Source organism: Solanum dulcamara, chromosome 7 (genome assembly GCF_947179165.1).
Source record: "Solanum dulcamara chromosome 7, daSolDulc1.2, whole genome shotgun sequence".
Classification (NCBI taxonomy): Eukaryota; Viridiplantae; Streptophyta; class Magnoliopsida; order Solanales; family Solanaceae; genus Solanum; species Solanum dulcamara.
In genome coordinates, this window is record NC_077243.1 from 29,869,067 (window position 1) to 29,878,861 (window position 9,795).

General features: G+C 31.3%; 1 pseudogene; it reads right to left on the reverse strand.

The window, feature by feature from the left end:
- Positions 1–2,634: 2,634 nt before the first annotated feature.
- On the reverse strand, positions 2,635–9,418 carry LOC129894669 (methylesterase 17-like; annotated as a pseudogene).
- Between the last annotated feature and the right edge of the window lie 377 nt (positions 9,419–9,795).

Here is a 9,795-nt window from a genome sequence, read left to right on the forward strand (position 1 = left end):
GGAGGAGGAAGAAGAGGAGGAGGAAGAGAAAGAAGAGGAAGAGGAAGAAGAAGAGGAAGAGGAAGAAGAGGAAGAAGAGGAAGAAGAAGAAGAAGAAGAAGAATCAGGAAGAAGAAGAGGAAGAGGAAGAGGAAGAAGAAGAATCTGGAAGAGGAAGAGGAAGAGGAAGAAGAACAAGAAGAAGAAGAAGAAGAAGAAGAATCAGGAAGAAGAAGAGGAAGAGGAAGAGGAAGAAGAAGAATCTGGAAGAGGAAGAGGAAGAGGAAGAAGAACAAGAAGAAGAAGAAGAAGAAGAAGAAGAATCAGGAAGAAGAAGAGGAAGAAGAAGAAGAAGAAGAAGAAGAAGAAGAATCAGGAAGAGGAAGAAGAAGAAGAAGAAGAGAAAGAAGAAGAAGAAGAGGAGGAGGAGGAGGAGGAGGAGGAGAAGGAAGAGGAAGAGGAAGGCTAATCAAATCCACAAACAAAGTAATCATAATAATAATTATTAAGTACTAATTATTTAAAACATTCGATTACTAATAATGTCCATTATATAGGGAAGGTTTGATGGTTTTAGTACAATTTAAGCTGCATGTGGTGCCTTCTTATTGGCTTTGATGGTCTAGTTAGTACAAGTTTTGGCAGTTTTTAATTCAAATTTGGCATCAAGTTTTTGGTGTTTTATAATTCAAATTTGTCATAAGTAAAGATTTGAATGTATCGCTTCAATTTAAAATTTCTATCATTTAATAAAAGTATTTTGGGTACAACCCTATAAAAACACTAATTTTTATTTTCCATTTAGTGTTCGCTTGATTCTCGTGCTAAGACCTGATTAAATTTAAATTTATGTCGGAATGTCTCATATCGGAGGGTAAAAGTTCTCTAACAAAACCAACTTCATATATAGGGAAATTGGAGCCCAAAATCTTTAGTCAAAAATGAATGAGTACTTATCAGTTCATACAATCCTTCTTGATTGCAAGAAAAGTATTATTTTATTGCACATAAAGTTTCTGCGAAATTAATGAGTACAATACAAATAGTTTTAACTAGGAATTTAAACATAGCTTTATTCCAATCTCACAATAAAACATACAAAAAAGATGACATTACTATAGTCTCTATTCATTACAAGTAGACTTTGAGTTTGAACTCTTATTATTTTTAGTACTTTATTTTATCTTTATATTTTTTATAAAATAAAATTACTTTAACCATAGGCCGGCTCAGCCAGTCCTACTCAAGTTTGAAGGGCCGCGGACATACTCAGATCGATCTAAAAAATCCTCACTTAAAATAAACTCCAAAAATCTTAGTCTAATGGTCCAAATCCATAAAAGCTCTACTAATAACCTTAAAAAATATGTTTGTACATAATAAAATTCGCGTCGAGAAAATAATAATTAAGAACAAAAAAGTATCTCAATAATTGTAGTATTTGATTTCAAAATATGAGTGTTACAATTTCTATGAATCCTCTGCTTCGTCTTTTCAAATATAAATTCAAGGGCTTTGTAAGCTTAATCTTGAATTTTGTGGAATTTAATGAATTTGATCTTGACTTGTACTTGAATCCAAGGGCTTTTGGGCTTGATCTTGAATTTTGTGGTCTTGATCTTGATTTGTGGATTAGATGAGCTTGATGTGGATTTATTCTTGATCTTGACTTGTACTTGAATTCAATGGCTTTGAGCTTGTTTTAGAATCTGGTGGTCTTTATCTTGAGTTGTTCTTGAACTTGAAAGCTTGAGCTCTTGAATTCTTGAACTTGTAGCTTGTAGAGAAATCTGTGTGAGCTTTCTCTGGCTTTTTGTTAGAATTCTGGTGTCTTTTCTAAATTATGAGGACCCATATTTATAGTTGTGGATTAGAGGAGTTGTAATAAGAACATGCTTCCTTTCAGCCGATTAAATTTAAATGACATGACATATTGAGCTTTAACGAAGTGGAGTTGTCATTTTGACACATGACATGATCGTATTGACTTATTTGTTTGACTTGACATAACACGTCACTTGATACGTGACATCAAGTTGGGCCTTTAAGATGAGATAATATTGGACTTTAGTAAAGTGAGCTTATCATTTGTAGCCCAAATTAATGAACTAGCCCATAAAAATTAGACTTTAATTAAATTCATATTTATTGGACTTAAATAATCAATCTAATTATATTAATTCATAATAATTATTTGAATTAATATATTTTGATTTTAATATAATCCGAATCATTTTATAAATTTATATTTAATAAATTTTTAAATGATTGCAATAATCTCCTTCGATTTTAGGTTATATATATTCTCTTCCTCCTATAGGCTATAATGATTGAATAATGATGTTAATGCGATGTAAAGTGTAGATACCAATGAGTTTATCTCTCTGACTTTATGTCAGAAATAATATTTGCATCAATTAAAGAGAAAGAAAGGTAAAACTTCCTTTTATATATATATATATTTATAAAAAAAAAATCTTTTGAAGAGATAAAAATAGGCGAAAAAAGCTACTGTTAGCCCATGCATTATTAGCACGACACTCTAACCAACTTAGCTAATGGTCCTGTTAAAAAGCTTCCATATTAGGTGTTTATAAAATTGATTCAAGACCTGGAGCTATAATCAAAAAATGGAGATGAAACTATATATCATAGTCAAAATAAGCAGAAGCCTTGACAAGCATGTTGTGGCTTCCATCTTCTGATCATTGCATCTTGCTGCTCCGGTTTCAACACTCGATCATGCGTTGTTCTTATGTATATTCGAGGCACACTCTCTGTGCCCTCCCCTTCTTTGAATCGAGCGCTTTGTAATGCTTGAATTGGCTTAAAACATTATAATTCCATCATTATATTTATTTCAAAAATAACTTAAAGCTATTTTAAATGGATTTAATTACCTCAAGTGGGCTCATTTGGTAAATGATTTCCCGCTGTAAACTTTTCTTAACAACAGCACTGGTTGGAGGATTATTGGGTCCTAATCCGAACCCCATATCATATATATCTCCAAACTCTGAAACATCAGGGACTCCCTGCTAGTTACAACAAAATATTATAAATCGATTATTGTAGCTGAATAACCCTGATTGGCCTGAATAATTGTAATGTAGCTACTAGCTGTACAATTTGGCATAGATTAAGATAGGTGTTGCTTAAATAAAGAGAGATTCCCCAATCTATGGATTTAATAATTGAGCTAATATAGTTGATTGATGGAAATGTTGTGGTTACATGATAATTAAATAATGTTGAATAATGCGACATAATTTAATGTGACGCCAGAGTAGCAACTTAAGGACTAAACATTGTATTAACAAATTATAAAATAAATTCTTCTCTTAAATGCTCAAGAAATTTTATGTTCAGAAGATGCATGTTGCAGAAACGAGAATGTTGATATGGATGTGCAGACATACTAGGAGTGACAAGATTATGAATGAGGTTATTTAAGAGAAGGTGAGAGTGGCCTCTGTGGTAAACAAGATGATCAGGGAATCGAAATTGACATGGTTTGGACATGTGCAGATCGAGGAGGTGTAGCGACGCCACGACGAGGAGGCGAGAGGCTAGTTGTAGAGGGTACGCAGAGGGGTAGGTGTAGACATAAAAAATATTGGGGAGAGTTAATTAGACAGGACATGACGCAATTTCATATTACTGAGGACATGACTTTAGATAAGAATGAGTGGTGGTCTTATCTTGCAATGTTTAGTGCTTGGTGTAGGACTAGTCGTGCCTTTGTAATTCATGTCATAAGTTGTTTATTGTATTTCAATTATCATAATACTTTGATGTTGTTATTGTTTCAATCTCGTAGACTTTATACTGCTTTACTTATTAACCATTATGTTTTCTCTACTATTTTTTCTTCTTTTATTTGGGAATGATGCACTTGAGCCAAAGGTATTTCGGAAATAGTCTCTCTACCTTCAAAAGGTAGTGTAAGGTTTGCGTACATTTTATCTTCTCCAGACCCTACTTTGTGGGATTTCACTTGGTATGTTGTTGTTGTAAAAACTCCTCCTTCCTATTTAGTTGTTAGGTTTCACGTTCTTTAAGAAATTAGGTAAGTTTGCGATTGTATCATTATTTAGTGTGCTCTTAAAGTAAAGTTTTCAATAAATGAACATAAATTAATTTATTTTGATTAATTAATTTGACCAATGAACATGAATCAATTACGTAATTTTTCTATGCTGGTCAAATACATACTTTCAAGGCTAATAACTCTCGGGTTAAAATAGAAAGAATATTGTCATTTATGCATTGATTTTGTGAAATGACAAGTACTCCCTATGTTGCTTTTAAGTTGTTATGATAAAGTTTAACACAATCCTTAAGAAACAAAATTAATTAGGAGTGTACGTAGTTTGACACTTTGACTAATATACTCCTTACTAATTCTTTAATCATTATTTATTTACAAGTCTCTTGACTCTAGAATAATTAATGCTAAGAACAAAATTGGAAAAATAATTTATTATTTCTTGATTGTTTAAATTGACAATTATTTTGAAATAACTAGTTTTAGTATACATGACAACTAAAAAGAAACGAAGAAAGTATTAAAAAACATCTGTTTTAATAAAAATGACGTGTAAATAGAAACGGAGAGACTATGTTTTATATGTCATGATAAAACAATTTGTTGACTGTACAGAGAGAATAGATCCAAGGATGGACAAAATTGTTGGTTTTAGAAATTCTTATTGTCATTAAAAAATTTTGCACATTCCTAAACTACTATTTATATCTCTCATAAACTTCTCAATTACGTAATACCTTTCTAGTCCATATTAAGTTAATTATTGAAACATGATGTATTTCTTAAGAGCCGTTCTACATTGGTAGGAGTCAGGTCTGCGTATACTTTACCCTCCCCAGACCCTGCACTGGGTTGTTGTTGTTGTTGTTGTTGTTGATGTATTTCTTAAGAAAAATATTTAAGGACAAATATTAAAATCTGTTTTTCACATTTACATTTTTAATTTATTTTAAATTACTATTCTTCTAAAACATATAAAGTAGTTAAAAAACTCATTTAAAAGAAGAGTAATGAAGTTTGAAAATTTTCACTTATTTTAAACTGGAAAAGAAATCTCAATAATCCACTTAATATGAATTAGAGGATAGTTGTTTACTTACATCTTTAACATCTTGTTGGGACATGAAACCAGTTCTTAACATGGTTGCTGCAATATATACTGCAACCTTTATTTTGTTTGGGAATTTGTGGCTAGCATCCGTCACACTCATTCCTCCAGCGCTATGTCCTACCAATATTACCTATATATTTATACATCCAATATAAACAAACCAATAACATCATAGGTAATTAATGTTGACCAGTATTATTTCCTTATGAGTTCATTTTAAAAATAATGCTCCAAAAATAGTTTATTTAAACTTTCTACTTTGTTATTATTGAGAAGTTTTATAATCATATAAATGTTATGATATATGTGAAATTGCAATTTTGAAAACTAATCTCAATGCCATGTTAATGCATAGGAAGGTCTAATTTTTGAAATCACAGATTCAAAAGTTTTTTTTTATATAAAAAAGAGGTAAGTGTCAAAAACACATCTAAAATATCTCATTTTTTAAAGTTTAATATCTAAACTTGTCACGACCCAAATACGGGTGTGATGCAGAAGAAAAAGACATAAATCAAAATTTAACTTAACCGAAAACACCTAAAACAACCTCAAAATCCCCCAAGATTGGTTATCACGTGTATAAGCCACTAATACATTACCGAAGTACAAAAGAAAATATAGTAACAATGTCTTTTTCTCTAGAATAGGACGAAAACATAATAAAAGAGTAAGAGGTATCCGCTAGATGGATGTAACAACTACCTCAACACTCGGAATGATAGCCTCAGATGTAGTAGAAAACAGTAGAAGATCAAGAAGGTCCGGGCTCACAACCTACATAAGTGTAGAAGCAAGGGGTGAGTACCAAACAACACGGTACTCAGCAAGTGGACAACTAAAACTAAGCAAAGCTCAATAGATACAAGTACTCATGTCCTCCCAACCGAACCTTCTTAACTACAACTTGCATAAAATCAGCCCAACTCTATACTTGTACAATAATAACAGTAATACGGTCCACAAATACTCATCAATAGTCTCATCAATGAATCATATCAAGTCAAGTTCGGCATATACAGAGCAATAAAGGGGTAAACACGAATTCACAAATATCAACAAAATGTTATACAATGCAATGAGATGATGCATGTCTGTCCTATCGGTACACATCCACTGAATTACAGTCTGGAACTCATGAGGGATATTTTTGTCCATGTAATCTGCCACGGAGCATGTGGTCCGTCCCCTCAATATATATATCCTGCCACGGAGCGTGTGACCCGACCCCTTTGTTTCATAATACCTGCCACGAAGCGTGTGATCCGACTCCTTTATTTCATAATACCTGCCACGGAGCGTGTGGCCCGACCCCTTTATTTTATATCATTTTCAGTCTCAACACAATATGTCAGAACCAATGCAATCAATTCATGTTCATATAATTCACGATAATAACATGACAACAATAATAATTTTTCCTATCTCACATCAACATAGTCATTTCACATGTTCAAAATAAATACATAATCACAACATATCAATTCCACCAATACATGTCATTAGATCATCATTTTATACCCCTGATCTCCGTTTTTAAGGCCAATCATACAGTCAATAACTCAGTCCAATTTTTATTACTCTCCAGTACACATAACACGGAAATACAAGCATTTACAAGCTTAAACTGAGATTTAGAAATTCACTTGCCTTAATTAATCGAGCAATCACTCCGGGACTTGGGCCTTCCCTTTTCGTTGGGCCTCCAAATCAACGTAATCTAGTCAAATAAATAATTACAATAAAATTTCGAAACCAACAACACCCTTATTACCATATGTCTAGCCTAGACCCAAAAATTTAAGCAAATCTATAAACACGTTTTTAATCTTGATGCCACTTAACATGTCAACTCCCATATTTTTTGAATTTCAAAACTATGGTTAAACCTCAATTAAATTGAATAATCGCTTTAAAACTTGAGCCTTTCGTAACGCTTTTGAACGATCAAAATCTATTCAAATACATAATCTTCACAAGAATACGAATCCAATAACATTCATATTGCTATATTTATTTTCGGATAAAAAGTTGGGTCAGAAAATTATCCCGAGTCATTGAAGTCAAATCTGAAATTTTCTTTCCGATTATGTTCACTCATGATAAAATAAACTGACTTGTCAAATTTCAGCTAAAACGGATCGTTATTCGACCCCCAAATCAAGATTTTATGTGAAGAACCCTAAGGTCATATTTTCTTATTTCAGCGTTATTTCTCCACCAATATACCCTAAATATATGTTCATAATCACATGAAAATTTAATGGAAAGGATGAGAATAATTACCTTGACACATTGAAAAAAAATTCTTATTTTTCTCTTCTCCTTTATTTTTCTTTTCCCCTTTCTTTTCTTTTTTCCTCTGTATTTTTTTTCAGTTTCTGCATTTTTTTTCTTGTTTACGTCGCCGCTCATCTGATGGCTTATATATATATATTATTTATTTCCTTTTTTTCTTTTCTAAATTAATCATGTACTAAAAGTGACAAACCCTATTAACCTATTTTATTAAATATAAGAAAAGTGGTATAAGTATTAAATAAATTAACACTTTAGGACACAAATTAAATTAATTCTCTAAAATTATCCCTCAACTAATTAACCAAAGTTACCGAAAAGTCCAAAATTTTCGACTTAAATTTACGAAGAGGGTCTTCTATGAAAGGAGGAGGACTCGTTCTCAAAATTACCTAACGGGTCATTACAAAACTATTCGAAGTATGAACTTCATACCTAAACCATCACTTATTAATTTGAGAAATACACATCATCAGCGGTGTGTATAATACACTTTCTCTACTCTCTTTATTTTTTGCAAAAACCTGCCACATGGCATTCTACATGAATAAAATATTTTACTTGATAAAAATTAAATAAACTATTAATATTTACTTAAAAGTTAAATACTAAAGTATTTTTATCCCCAAAAAAAGAAATTATTTTTTTAAAAAATAAATAAATTTAAGATATCTTTCTCACCCACTCCACCACCTCCCCCCTCCCCCCTGAACAATCCCCGTCCTTTTATTTTTTAAAATTTCTTATATAATTGTTTTTTAAAAAAATCACACTTCACCCCCCCCCCCCCCACTCCTTCCTAAAAAAATGTTATTATTTTTATTTTTAAAAAAAAACAAAATTATACCCACCCCATCAAACCCTCCGCTCTTAATTTATTTTATTTTTTTACATTTTTCTCGTTTCTCGTTAGATATGCACATATATTTTTAGGAAAATATTTTTTTCTACTTGCGTGTACCAAATATAAAAAAAATAAAAATTGTATTTTAAGAAAAGTCTTGCGGCTAGTAAAAAAATATTTTCCTAAAATCACATATATATATATATATATATATATATATATAACACAAAATGAGAAACAATTTTGAAAGCGGTGGGGCGGGGAAGAATTTTTTTTAAAATAATATCTAAATTATTATTTGAGGTGGTGGATGAAGTAAGAATTTTTTTAAAAAAATTTTATAAAAGAAATTTAAAAATTTAAATTAAAACTATAAATTTGGGGGGGGGGGGTTATGGTAAGAGAAAGTGGTGGAGTCGGATAAGAAAAATATTTTATATTTTATTTTATAATTATTATTATTTTGGAGGGGGTAGTAATACTTTAATCTTTAATTTTAACTTCTAATAATTATTTAATTTTTGTCAAAGTGGAATATTTTATTCATGTGGAATGTGATGTGACAAATATTTTTAAATGAAAGAGAGAGTGTAGTACACACACTGTGATGAGAGTGAAATAAAAGAGAGAGGTGTGTTATATATTAAATATTTTAACATAAATATATAAAATTTGAGCAAAAGTTACTAAATTCTCCGGAATTTATGGCCTGTACTCATGTGACAACCATTGATTACTACTAATAAAAAGTGTAGGATGGGACCTGTTCATTATGAGGCAAAGATGACAAATAATCAAGCAGAGGCTTGTTATAGTCATGGAATGAAAGGATAGTGTTAGGGTCAGATGGGTCGATGCCAGCACCTTTAAGGTCAAGAGAGGTGACTTTATAGCCACAATTCTCCATAAGAGACCTAATTTTGTACCAGCACCACCCTCCTCCACCTATCCCATGTATAGAACGAAGTGTCCTCGTTCTGATCGCACAAGCTCCCCCTTCTTCACGGCTTCCATCTTCATATGTTCTACACACTCTTCTCTTTAATTTTAGTCCCGAAAGATTCTAATTTATAGTTGAGACTTGAGATAGTCTCCCATGTCATGATGTAATACAATATTCCACAACATATTGCCTCATGTCCTAGTCAACTATTTTTATTTATTTCTCTTCAGGAAGAATGTTATTTTATTTTTTAAAAATTAGATTTTATATCATTCTATGTTTCATCAGAAACTTGGTTAGGAACAAGTGGAATATAAAATTTTAAAAACCTTTATGTCTGCAAAAAGTCATAGTAAAGAATATTAGTTGACTTACAAAAAAAATGAGATGGATTCAAAGGTTGGACAATAAACTTTATTGGATTTAGCACTAATTCTTATTGTTTGACTTTTTGAAGTCATATTAACATACTATTCAAATGAAGTTATGAACACATTTGTAGATTTTCACTATTATTTCTTCGTTCTTTCATTTAATTGGAAGGTTCTAAAGTTGATGATTTAATTTGGACC